Below are 14,383 nucleotides of genomic sequence, written 5' to 3'. Positions count from 1 at the left end.
TACATTGTGTTCAGTTTTGTGAAAATTACACGTTGCACATATCTGCAGAAATATAATTTAGTACAGAGAAAAAAAAATCAATTTGCAGAAGAAGAGTAAATAATAAAACATATAGTGGAACCCCTGGTAACAATTAAGGTTTTATGGTACTCTTGAAGCTGTCCTGGAAGCTTAGATTGCACTTGATTTGTGCTATAAAACTACAAATAATACTTGGGAAATGAATTAAATTTAATATAATAACAATCATTTGTAAAGCCTCCGCGCAACGGAAAGTTGCGTGCACGGAATCTGACGGACACTCATTAATATTAATTTTATGATTTTTAATATTTTATATTAGATACAAATTTAAAAGACCAATGGCTCAGTCAGACTGACGCATTGAACTGTGTCAAAAAAAATTATTGTATAAGCAATGCTTTTTGAGTATTGTCTTATAAACAGTCTAGAAATCTTTACTTTTTAATATTAAACGGACATTCGACAAATTGTGACTGCCACCTATCCCAGCTGGTCTGGGTGCAATCCTAGCCGAGGTCGTTCAGATCCTTCTGAGGTGAAAAAAACAACGGTTACGTCTTCCTTCGGAAGGGAAGTAAAGCCGTTGGTCCCCGGTCCATGAGTTGATGGGTCGATATCTAGTCCAGATAGTGGAGTCTATGGTGTCGATCTTTGGCTTCGTAGCGGAAATAGGCTGATGGAAAAAACATACTAACAAATATCCTTCTCCTGTGACACTTGTGGTGTGCGGAGTGGTAAGTCGGACTAACATTCCTTCCCTTTCCTTACGCGATCTACGCTCGGACCTGGTCGGCGCCGGTATTGATCAATAAACACTTTAGGATTACCAGGAGTTGCACATTGAAAGATTTTTCGCAACTCCCGAATTATCTACAGCTTTCCTGTTCAACTTCAGCCAGTGCAGATCGATAACGGAGTAGCAGCCAGGTGTGGTCGCACAAGCTCAAGTTTAAGCTCAAAAGGACTTTCGACAAATTGTGGCTTCGCAGCACGAGATTATAATTTTACTGAAAATTTCATTTTAGTTTTGCTTTTATTTAGTCAATTTTTGACCGACTTTAAAAGAACTGGAATTTAGTTCAGTTTCTGTGTACCTATTAGCGTTCACATCCGTTGACTGATTCCGGAATTATTCCGAATTTCAGTGGGGAATATCCGGCGTCCCAGTGGGGTGACGGACGAGTTTTGAAGATTAATTTTACACATTTAGGTAAAATTATTTGAATACGTTATACGTTACGTATGATTATTTTCCATTATTTCTTCACAATAGACATCGATGATTTTGATGATGATTTTCACTGTTTTGTAGTAGCTGGAAGCCGACGTCTTGGTTTTCAAAATGGTGTCAATAATCAATTTCGGTTACCTACTCACCAATTCCTTTCAAATGATGATGGTTTTCAATGTTTTTTGGTAACCGCAAACAATCTTGTTTTTCAAAATGGCGTCAATCATCAAGTTCCGTGTTCTGCTGACCACATATATTCATGATGGTTTTCAGTGGTGGGAAATCTGAAAGTTCTGCTTGAATTTACCGAAAGCAATATTCATATTCAACACCTCCCTCATTCATTCGCTTCCAAGCTGATTGAAATTTCACGTAGCATGGAATGCTTCAGCGGACAGGAAATATAAATGCATTCGCCAACCAAAGCATTCATTTGTTACTATGTGAACAAATTGATTGGTGCATTTTTGCTACATAATCTCTCGCAAGGCCAGCATAGAACCAATATTCAGTTTGCTGCTAAATATGAATTCAGATCGAAAGAATAAAGAGGTAATCAAACTAAAAATTGCATCCATCGCGGCGGGGATGGATTGTATTTCGTTCTTCTTTCCAGCTTACCCGCGGATGTTAAATTTTCTGTGCTCTAATGGTTCTTGCTGTTTTGTGGGTTTGGTTTTCAAAGTGGCGTCAATCGTCAATTTCCGTTTTCTGCTGAGCACCAGCTTTTAAATGACACACAGATTGATGATACTCAACTGTTTTTTGTAACTGGAAGCCGCCATATTGGTTTTCAAAGTGGCGTCAATAATCAACTTCGGTTTTGCACTGATTACACACTTTCCAATGACACCCATATCTATGAAAGTTTTCACTGTTTGGTAGTAACCGGAAACCGTCAGTTTGGTTTTCAAAATGGCGCAAATCATCAATTTCTGGCTTTAGCTGACGATCCCCTTTCAAATGTATTTTGATGTTGGTTTTCATTGTTTTATGGTAGCTGGAAACCGCCATCCTGGTTTACGAAATAGCGTCAAATGTCTCCATTTGATTCCGTCCGGAACCAGCACCGGAGTGGTTATACCGAGGTTGAGGGAGCTCTTGGAGCATATAATTAAAAGAACTTGAAAGGAAGAAACAGCTGGAATTCATTTCACTTGTGAATTGGTATTGAAAAAAGTCATTTAAAAAATTGCTTAAATTTATGAGAAGTTTTTTTTTAACTCGTTCGTGACCCCACTTGAATGTTGGATATATTCCATGGGATTCGAGCACCAGTACGCACACAAAAACTGAACCAAACTCAAGGTGTTTTAATGCCCTGGTACTGTATAGGTTAAATGAAAACAATACAGCAATCATAAAGATTCACTGTGTAATTAATCCGAAAATCCGTGATAATCATTATTCTTTAATTAAAAATCGAACCAAAATTTGAAGATTACTACACGATATATAGAGGAAGGGGAGGTACTACTCCAAAGCTGATTTTGCAAAACGGCACATGGTGGTAATGCAGTGCACAGTCTAAAAAGATGCAGACGACGTTTTTAAGGTAAATTCTCTGATTCGCAATCCCGCTTGGCATAAATCAAACTTTGTTTGCCGCAACTGTAAATTGCTTGCCAAACCAAATATTTCTCGGCGATTTTCGAAATTCTTTTTTTTTATTTTGTTTGTGAAGGTTTTTACCATAAGGTCTTTCGCCTCTTTTTTCGAGTTAGAATAATTTCTTTTGAAAATATCTCTAGCTCAATTTACAGGGTTGGGAATTGAACCCAGGTGATTTGAAAATTCTGTTTGTATTCTTCCGCGACATCAAATTAATCTCTGGTTGCAAAATGTCTAGCACTTTCAAAACCAAACACTACCACGAATCGTTTTCCTAGTTCGCAACAGAATAATGTTGGATTTTTGCGAGGTGAGCGCTGATACTTGACTTATTTCTGTGGGGTGGGCCGATTAGGTTTCCCAAAAATTCGTTTGTTTTTCTGGGCGATGTTTTGGGTACACTGAACTAAGATCAAGAAGAAATCCTGGATTAGAACATGGTATGCTGAAATGAATCATTTCTGTGAATTGATACTATGGCATTTTCGTAAAATGTAACTCTGTATCTGTTCTGTTCAATAAGATACCGGTAGTACCGATGACGAAAAACCCGATATTTGAACCAAAATACAAGTATGCGTTGAAAAAAATAATTATCGATGCTTTTGGTTCTATATAAAACTTTTGATAAATAATATATTTGACCTACTGTACATGTAACATAGAGCAGAAATTTAACGAGAATCAAAATATCATCATCTCCAGATATCTATCCCGTAATAGCGAGAGTCAAACGTGAGACTCATCAGTAGAATAACGGAGTATAAATAAAAACAAATTCCGACGGTAAAGTTGTTGTAGTTTGTCTCCGGTCCTCCAATCTGCATTGGACATTAGAAGTTGTATAAAAACAGCCGAACATAACGTATAACGGGATTTTCTGAAAACATTTGTTAAGTGAACGACTGTATTGCTTTGTAATCTTAATCTATAAAAGAACGAACACCGATTTGGTACCTACAACCTATTCTTTTTTATTTCGATTATAGAGGTTTTAGCATTAGAATCATTCACCTCTTTTTTGGGTTAGAACAATCTCTTTTTGACAATCTCTAGTTCTATGTGCAGGGTTGGGAAGCGAACCCAGGTAAGCTGCGTACAAGGCAATCGATTTACCAACTACGCTTTGCCAGCCCCTACTACCTCTTCATTGGCGCGACGGACTGAAAAAGTAGTAGCTAGCAATAAGAGTTGGTGTACATAAGAGGAAGGAACCGTGTTGTGTAGAGAAGAGGAGCAGGCATACCATCAGGAATCAGAATATATTGGCCCAAATGGCACATTCCCCGTATATAGTCGGGGATTTGGGTCTTGCCGTGTCTTCTCATAATTTCCCTGATCGGAAGAAACAGAGGAGGATGAGGGAGGAAGTAGAGCTGGAACGGTGGGAACATGACAGCACAAAAACGAACAGCAGGTAAGCTAAACTCAGAAGTAGCTCAAATCGCTTGCGAGAAAGCCTAAAGAACACTTCCGCATTGGACAAAGAACTCCTCCAAACACGGCGTCGTCTATGTAAGAACAGCCGAACACTCGAAATCGCAATTGCGGCACTGCTGGGCTGTCGCATACTTGATCTTATGAGATTCCGTAGTCGGACTCACAAAGATCACATGGAAGTAACTCAGTGCGTTGAATGGTTGCCATGTGATAAGTGAGTTTACAGTGGCCGGTTAAAGCCCTGATCAGCATGCTGCAGTGGTGTTTCGAAGTGTTTTTTCGAAATCACACGGCGCGCTTTTCCGAAAAAGTTTTTGTTTGATGACAAGTTCTTAGATTGCGTCAATAGTTGCAGTGCTCGTTTGAAGCCGGGTATTTGCCTTCATCCAAATTGTTTAAAATGGCAAATTAGGTTTACGATCAACAAAGTCTCTGTACTTGCTCCCCCAATACGTCGGCCCATTCATTATCAGTAATACCTTAATGTCTGCAAACCCAAACGAGGTTGATAGTTGTCAATGGTAAGTTCTTCTATTTGAATTCGGTATGCAATCACTAGTTTGGACCGTAATTTGTCCAAGTTAAGGGCTTTGATTGCAGCCTGACTGTCGGAGCAGAAGTTAATAATTTTGCCAGACAAGCTCTGTTGAAGGGCCGATATAAACCCGCACATAATCGCGTGGATTACTTGGAATGCAGTACAGTGTCTACCTATCGGGTGAGGCTGTTCCAATCTTATTTCACGGCAGTAGATACCAGCACCATCATCATCTCTCCCCTCTGCCACCACACAAGGGATCCGCATAACAGTATTGGACGACCCAAACTCCGGACCCGATCTGATCCCGACATGAATTTCTACGATCTTAAGGAAATCAACGCAAACATATTGTGTGTCGTCTCGAGAACTCCATAGGAGATGTCGAAGCATTTATACTGGCGCGCATACCGTGATACCTGAAGCATAAAAGAAATTATGTACCCCATCATAGACGATCGTGCTAACGCTAATGATGTGACATTCAGAACGCATCCGAGAATCTTCTCTTCGATGCGAAAAAGATCTTCGCTCGCAATGGCAAATCGCGCATACCGAATTGGGCAGACCCTTACTATTAATTGTTCATTTTTATTGTTTAACATCTTGTAAATGTATAAAAATTCCACGCTTTAAGCTGGAAAACTTGATGTAAAACCGGAAGGGGGCTGAATTTAACCGCGTTTAAATAACTATGGATTGGAATCGGTGACTTTGCAATCATTGTGTATTTTCAACCGATTTAGAACAAAGAAGATATCACGGAAAAAAATGTTCCCAAAATCGGGAATAAAGTGCCATGAATTTTATAACAATAATGTTTTTACGTTACGAAAATAGGAGCATTAACAAAGATCATGTATTTTATAATTATGTTCCATTTCCATTCAGTAACACCTATATAACGCTTTTATTAGTGAAGACATCAGTTTTTGTTTTGTGAACTTTAGTCACGGTTTCCGCCACACCATTACCAAATCGATGTTCTGTACGTGAACTAGTTTACAACTTTATGAACGTTATTCATAAAACCAAAGGTTGAATCGCGATTCATTCGCTGCTTTGGGAACATAATTTAGGGTCCGACTTTGTGACGTCAACTGATTCATGATTTGTTATATCTTGAACACGATCTGGTTTTCGTGGTTTTGAAGCAGTTCACAAAATAAAACATTTTCGCGTTCACTACTTCACGAAATCCGGAATATTTTTCATGTATCCCTTCAATCCTCGTGAACTAGTTTATGATTCCTAATGTATTATTCACGATTCAATATCCGTGCTCGTGAAATAGTTTACAACACCATAAAATGTTGTTCATGTATACGTGAACTGATTCGTTATTTCTAGCGAATTAGCCACAACTCACCATTCGTGCTAGTAGAATAGTTCACAAAATCATAAAATATTATTCATGAACTCATGAACTGCTTCATGATTCGTCATACATGATTTATGATCAATCTTGAGTGCTTGTGACATTTAGAAGACATCCGTAATCATTTTCGTTTTCCTGCAACTCTGAACGTAAACTATTTCACAAAATTTGCCTTTTTCATGAAATATCATAGTTATGTCCAGCTTCTAGCGACTAGTAATAGGTGCAAGCAGCAGATATTAGAGAATTATTAGGACCTCGAACATCGCTATTCATTTGATAAGGTTCAAGTTGATGTCTCGACAGAACACAAAAACTGCGCTGAGCAGCAAAAATATATCGTGTTTGTGATGTAGTTCACAAAACAAGATACCGCGAATCTGTTGCGTTTTTATGAACCAAATCGTATTGTCACATTACATTAAATATGAATGTGAGTCACATCACGGTGTATTTATTAGAACAACTTTATGCAAAAAAATCAGCATCTCGTCGCTGTTGTGCTATCTTATGACAAGCGCCATTTTGCACATTTGAGGAGTTCCACGAAGATCCGTCCGAAAATCTTTAAAATCGTGACCGACCATCTTAGATTCCAATGAAACTTTACACGTTTCACCGTCATGCAAGACTAAATATTTTCCACAGGTAATAAGATTATTTTGACTCAAGAGCAACTTTTCAAAAGGGCGTAAACGTTTCTACGTGTATGGATTTCAATTTTTTTTTTGTTCGATTACTATATTTTATACAGCAAAACTATCTGAGAACAAGTTGCAGGGAATGAATACTTCTGTCCGCAAAAAATATACCCTGAAAAAAATGTTGTGTCATTTTTCAAAAAAACAAAAAAATATGATAAAAATTTAAATCGCGAAAAAATCAATTTTTTTAAATTTTTATATATTTCGTTACCAAAAACCTAAAGAGAAAAGAAACATTTTGAATGTGATTGCATGATGGAGAAAAAATCGGTAAAAAAAATTTCCTAACAATAACTTCGTACATGTTTTTAAATTTCATACTAATAGACATACAAAATTGTAATTCTATTACAGAATATAATTCTAAGCACCATTTAAAATCAAAATGCATTTAACAAAAATATTCCAAAATGCAATAGTTTTCGAGATATTTGAAATTTTGCTCCTTCAAAAACAATTAATTCGTGTAATTATGCTCGTTTTAAAAGTTATTCGCGTTACCCCATCAAAAAATGTCAAAAATTTAATGTTTATCGTTTTAAAGACGTAAAAGCAACTTTTTTAGTGTATTTGGATCCTGGAGAAGCTTTCAATAAAAAAGTTTTCCTAACAACAACTTTTGACATTTTTTTATAATTCTTGCTATTTGCAGTCAAAAATACAATTTTCTTTTGAATATGATTCTAAACGCCATTTTAAATCGAACAAAAAATTTTTGAAATTCATACACGTAGAAACGTTTACGCCCTTTTGAAAAATTACTCTTGTATCAAAATATTCCAATTGCCAGAGAATATCATGGAGATTCATACAGCGAACACACTTGCAATGTTTCGTTCGAATCGACGATGGTCATATTTTGCGGTCGGCCGGTTTCTCATGGAATTCCTCATTTCGAGAAAAACGATTTTTAAAGTTTGAGATTGAATATCTTGCAATTGGTAAATAGTAGAAACAATTCAGAGAATACGATTGATGCTTCTGTCTATTCTGTATTAATCTCTCAAATATTATGAACATCGGTTGACTATATTACGAGTTTTTGCTAAACATGTAAACAAAAGTCGCACTCATACGTGTCATAGGTGTGTATTAATGACAAAATTTGGATGGCGTGTCATAATCGTGCTTGGGAAATTTTACATAGAAAAAAATTATCAATTATTAACTTTTATTTATATCTTTGGCTTTATTTGGTCTATAAACAATCGGTGAGATGCATTTTAATGGAAATAAGTCAGGGAAACTAGAAACAAAAATAATTTTTGGATACAGTGCACAGTGGTCCAGATCGCTAATTTGGGAGGAATTTTTACTTTCTGACAAACCTGTATAATTTAGCCGTATCATGTCTTAGGATGAATTTATGTACATCAGAAGATGCTTCTTTTTATTGGAATAGTTATTAGGGTGGTTCTAATTTATCTAAAATACGAAAATAAACTTTTTACTGATGAAAGATAGAGCTCCACAGTCTTCCACAAAGTTGTAAAGTAATTTATTTTCAATAAATTTGTTGAACATATTAAAGCTCTATCTCTTATAGTTTTTGTTATACAAGAAATTAAAAAAAAGATTAGGGTGTTCCTGAAAAAAAAAACGTTTTTTTAGTATAACTTTCGTATCTTTAATTTTCGCTAACACAACCCTTGAACAGCTTATTGAAAACTTCAAGCCGAGTATTTTTCTCCAAGACACCGAAGGTCTAACTTTTTTCTTTAAAAAGTTATGGACACTTTTCGTTAAAAAATAGCCTATTTCAAGGCTCATTATCGCTGATGCGGGCACCTAAAATTGAATACTGTTTCAATCACATGAAAGAGCATACTTGTTAGTATATTTGAGCAAAAATTGGCGAATGCGATATTTTTTTAAAATTTGCAATTTAGATTTAAAGTTTGTAGTTTTGCAGGTTCAACGCATTAACGCATTTACACACATATCGTTGTATTATGAAAAAAGCCACTTTCAAATGTCATTCTCTCATCGCAGCAAGCTTTGCATAAGTGGAACGACTGTCAAAAAATGTTTTCTGATTTTATTCGTTTTAAATAAAACTAGTCAATATGGATATTAGTCGAAGAGAGTTGGCGAATTTGCTTATCACTGGTAAAAAGACAGATGAAGTATAGTTATATCTAAGATAGTTTCACACGAGGCCTAGTGGTTTGGAAATATACTTTCTCGCACTTATTTAACTACCAAAAAAATAATTGAGTTTAGTGGCATGAAAATATTTGACGGGATTCATTACAACTTCTCGTTGACAATTTCTATTGACCTTCTGAAAATTAGGATATTTGACATAGGCAGAACACTATTTGTGATTTTGGTTTAAGGTGTTGCTAGGCTCCCGACATCGATTAGGGTTCAAAAGATCCAAACGGGCAGAATGGCATGTGTTTTGCGACGACCTTATGTTGTTCCATTATTGGCCGGTATTATCGGAATCGACGTTTGGAGGTAAAAGGCCTCCAGTAAAACAAACACACGCGATATACACAATATATAACGGAATACACTATATATTTTAACTTTAACTATATTTTAATTTAACTAAACTACATGCAAACAAGAAAAGACATATTAAAACTGAGATGCGCATGCAAGCATCTTGGCCATCCTCCTTTATGATCTGGACCGGACTGGCTAGTTGCTTTAGCCTCTCGGGGTAGTAAACCGACAAAAACTCTCGCTATCGGCGTGGTACCCATCGGAAAGAGAGCAATGATCGATACACTCTTATCAGTGACCGACGCCAAACGATCGTGTTTCCCGCCAAATGGGATCGTTGATACCAACACAAGGGGGTTGGTTACTCGACGTATGAGTGCGGCTCCAAGGATGTAGTTCTACTCCCAAACAGAAGGTATTGCTTGGTTACAAGGGTTTGCTTACATTTATGTTTTAGAAAGGACCATACGTCGCATAATTTAGGTTATGATCGTTTAAGTCAGCTATTATAATTATGTTCAAGACGAAATGTTAGGACACACAGTTTATAATTGAACGCAAACCACAGAAGTAACTGTCCAAATTAGTGGTTAGCGTGAAACGATTTATTAAATTTTTTTCCGCAAAGTATATTGTGGCAGTTGGATTTTACGGCCATTTCCTATCAATTATGAGAGAAAACATTAAAAAATTGATTATACGAGATTTATTACTTTTGAAAACAAAGTATGATTTGAGTACAAGAAAAACCTTATATACATACAAATCCACGAATATATCCCAAAAAAAAATTATCCTTATCCAAAAACTCAAAGTTTTTTGTTCACTGTTTGTCACATTGAGTTAATTTTTAAAAAGATAATCAGCGTTTTAATAAAGCATTGCAATGAAATTCGCGAAATATTGCAATGTTGTTAACAGTTTCATTGAGTTTGTTCAAATATAAAGGTTGAAGTTCAGGACAAGTTAATTTTATACGAAGATGCTAACAAAGTAGGAGGTTCATGCAAGAATTGTTATCGGTCATCCCCGAAAACAATCGAAAAAATTAAAAAGAAGGCATATATTATTGAAAAGGCTGTTTCTGTGGGAGGAATCCCTCACCATCTGGGAAAAGAATATTAATATCGTACTAGTTTGGTCAATACTTATCTAACACTTCTCATCCCAAAAATATTAATGGTGCCTATATCAGGTGGAATCTGGAATTACAATTTTCAGCTAAAAGATGAGACTTTCCAAGCTCTCAAATTCCTCTGAATGCACTGTTCAACTAAACACAGGTATTTGTCAAATAAAAAAGTGCGTGTGAATTGACTTACAAACCACTAGGGTTTCTGTGAAACTAACTTAGACTTAGACTTTGTTAAAATATTAAACAACTTTTCCGGATAATTTCAAATCGGTTTTTATTTGTTGACAAAGTTGTAGACAATTAGAATATCTATCAGATTCTCACTTTTAGTGTTGTTCGAATGTCTAAAGCACCATCTAGGGACAGAAATATGAACTAGTTCTATTGTAAAATCTGTTTCCACGAGAAAAAACTTCAAAAAAAAAAGTTGCTCTAGACTCCCCGACGGATTATTTTGATGTTGGTTTCAAATGAAAGGGGAAAGCCCATTCTTTCATATCCTGAAGTTTCAGAAATGCTGAATTTTTTTACATAAAGTTGTTAAAAAAAGACACCGTGACATTACTCCAAATTAAAAAGTAAAATGTCACGATAATGTAAATAAAAATTACGAAAATCGTGGCTGAGATCCTGAAATCATGAACATAAGCCGTGCTACTCTGCCCGAAAATTCTGATAGTAAACTCATGAATAAAATAAAATTACGAAAATCGCCACTAAGCTCCTGAAATCAAGGACATCCTTTTAATTGATATACTACAAGCCAACGACCTAAAATTATAACAAAATTTACACACGTTTAGGGAGCAACCAGAGTAACCCAACCAAACATTGCAATGTAACGCCCTGTACATTTTTGCGTGAGCTTGTTTTTTGAAAACACACATACTGCACATGATCGTATATTTGTCCCATTTTCTATGGGATTTTCTATCATTATGGGACTGATTTGCGATCATGGGTAGCATAGTTTCATGAATAAGAGGTTTATTATCCATAATTTCAGGAACTTAGTCGCGATTTTCGTAAATGGTTCCGTTCACGAAATCGTGATTTTTTGTTCATGAAACTATGAACGTATTTTTTTCCGCGTATGAACAATTTCTAAAGTTAATTATTTCCCTATTTTCAATATATCGGTGTCTTAATTGTTTGCTATTTTAGACTATTTTGTAAATAATTACGTTACCACATCTTTCAACACTTATATTCGATCCAGAGACACTTCCTACACAAAGTAGGGCTGTTTTGTCAAAATAGTAAGTTTTGGGTGTTTGCTTTCGTTTATGAGAAAATCAACTACGTGTTGGTTAGAAATTTATGGAATAATATTTATTGGGAACTGTGCGATACTAAATATTTTTATGTGAATCTTTTATATTTTCCAATGTTATATAAAGTAGTAAAAGTTTTACCTCTGCTGTTCGATAAGCAAAAGTTTGAAAATTCGACAGAAAGGGTTCGAGCAACTCAGCTCCCGAGTGTATAATCGAATCATCAAAATCCTCTACATGCCGCAGCGCTGCTAAAGTACGCATGAAAAAAAAGTTGAAATCCTTACCGGCTGTAGACCTTCTGCCGCCTCTAGTCACGGAGGACAAAAAAAAAACAAACAGGAACAATAAACTTCCGGGTCGACAATACGTCCCACTTTGGTGGGTGCTCTCTCGCTGGTTCCGTCGTTCTTTTGCTTCGCTTGTGCTTCGGAGGGAGGGTTCTTGATGGTGTTGTTTTAATTTCACTTTCCACTTCCACTAGTGCAGGCTTCTTTCTAATTCACGCTTCCCCCCTTTGAATGGTAAATGACTTGCAAATATTGACTTTATTTTCCAATTTTCCCGTTACTCTAATGGGCTAATTCTTTGCTTTGAGAATGGATTTTCACTCTTTTGTTAAAATTCAAAAAACATCCTTCAAGCAGAAACAATTTTCACTAGAAAACACTTGCCTCAAACACTGACTATTAGGCACGTCGCTTTACACTGGAAGAATCGGTTTTACTCTCGGCGCTGCAAACTGGAAGAACAAAAGAAGGAAGCCAATGACACGATTTTAAAAATGCTAGGGGAAAAACCGTTGATCCTTTCAGTGGGTCACACAGCTCTTCAGCAAAGTCTCAGAGTCTCTACTCTGTATGCTTCCACGCTTAGCACTGCTACTTGCGGCGATTACATAAAACTCGCTGATTGCCACTGGAGTCTCAGTGGGAAAAGGATTATGTATGTGGAGATCACTCGTCGTGGAAGCAGCTAAACTCACACACGCGCGCTTCAAAAGTTACATCACTTTATAGCTTTTTCAACCCCCAGGAAAACCATATAAACTATTTTAAAAAAGGTTCTCCAACATCCTGGAACACCCGTTGATGAAATCCTAATCCGAGCTGCCGCAAAAGCAAACTCCACTGTGCAACTTTAATTTGCGCTAAGCCCGCAAGAAAAACGTGCCAATGAAGACCGGTACGTCTCACACTACTTGCGTCCCATAAATCACCCCAAGGGACAACCCCCTACCTGTCCACACATACTCCCTTCCACGGAAGCGGAAAAGAACTCACACAAATTCCGAAACTGTTCACAACTTCAAACCTTGACTAACCTGACCGGGACAGTGGGAAACCTCCAAAACGAACCAAATCTACTCTGCGACTGAGGCTGGCTCGACGACAACCGCGAAGGATCGGTTGGTCCTACCGTTTGCTTACTTCGGAAACGGGTCGGTTTTTTGCCCACTTTGTCCGACCAACGAGTGGCATACTAACACACTACTTGTCAGTGTCAGTACCAGACCAGGCCGTGCGAAGCGATGCCAGGCAGGTTGTTACTAGGGGAGGCTTGATGTGGCGAAAAGGATATTAGGGAAAGCGCGTGCGCGCCGGCTCGGCTCTGCTGCCAACAAACTAACACACATTGGAAGGCAGTGAAATTCTGTGAATTGTAGGGAAAGCGAGAGAGAGAGAGAGAGAGAGAGAGAGAAGTACATTTTGTTCAATGACAACAGACCAGGGACCTGTCGACGGTCACCGGCACAAGGTTTTTTTTACGATCAGCGCGTGCTGTCTAGATGGAACAGGAATTGACATTGTGAGCAGTTCGTTGGTTGTTGCAGTTTTTTCGACCGTATGATAAATACAGTCTGTTCGCTCAGATTCGATTTTTTTTCTCGTCAAGTATTACTGAGACGATTAACACTCCTAGCACCAAACCCCAAAAAAGTTATGCGGAGCCCCAAACAGGAAAATTAGTCGGAACGTAATGTTCATGCCTCTAATAGCCATTCTGGGGTTCCACTGTGAGCCAACGTGTTTAGTATCTTCTAGTTGGTGTACAATAAGTGAATGTGTTGTGATTTTATCGACAAAGGTTAAATAACACAAGTTAATCTTCAGCATAAACGTACATGAACAATCTTTTCTTGTGCGGGAAGGGAAAGCTTCCATAGCATTGGATCACGAACCGTATTTCTAAAAAGGAATCGTTTATGTTGGACTGCTACTTAATCCCGTCTTTGCAGCAATCTACAAAAATAGCATGGAAGATCCACGTGAAATGCCTCGTGCATTTGTACTTGCGAATAGAGCTATATACTTAGGGAATCGCACAACACTTGCACGATTTGGTAGGGAAGGGATGTTAGATGTAACTTTCTGCTCTAACAATATTATGCATGATTTGGCAAACTGGTTCGTACTGAATTAGCTAAAATCCAAGTTATCTGATCATAAATACATCTTTAATCATTCAAACGTTTCGCTTGATATCGTCGCATGCGAACTGGGACCTCCACGAAAAGGGTTTGAGGACTAGGATTGAATATCCAAGTGACTTGGATTAGGTAATAAATAAAACAACCTTTGTACGAATGTTTT

At 37.1% G+C, this 14,383-nt stretch overlaps 1 protein-coding gene across 11 annotated transcripts in view; it reads right to left on the bottom strand.

Annotated features, from left to right (window-relative positions):
- Nucleotides 1–14,383, bottom strand: part of LOC131678825 (stress-activated protein kinase JNK) — a 324,602-nt gene that overhangs the window by 262,986 nt on the left and 47,233 nt on the right. For 2 of the 11 annotated variants that reach the window (XM_058959189.1, XM_058959190.1), the window contains exon 1: nt 12,077–13,154. The exons of 6 other annotated variants lie outside the window; for them this stretch is intronic. The gene's annotated coding sequence lies outside the window, so the exon portion shown is untranslated. Of the gene's footprint in view, nt 1–12,076; nt 13,267–14,383 lie in introns of those variants that run through there. 3 more of the 11 variants (XM_058959183.1, XM_058959184.1, XM_058959185.1) reach the window with 3 other exon arrangements.

Source organism: Topomyia yanbarensis, chromosome 2, assembly GCF_030247195.1.
Source record: "Topomyia yanbarensis strain Yona2022 chromosome 2, ASM3024719v1, whole genome shotgun sequence".
NCBI lineage: Eukaryota > Metazoa > Arthropoda > Insecta > Diptera > Culicidae > Topomyia > Topomyia yanbarensis.
Note: the sequence above shows the minus strand (reverse complement) of the source record. Positions and strands in the feature narration are given on the sequence as shown.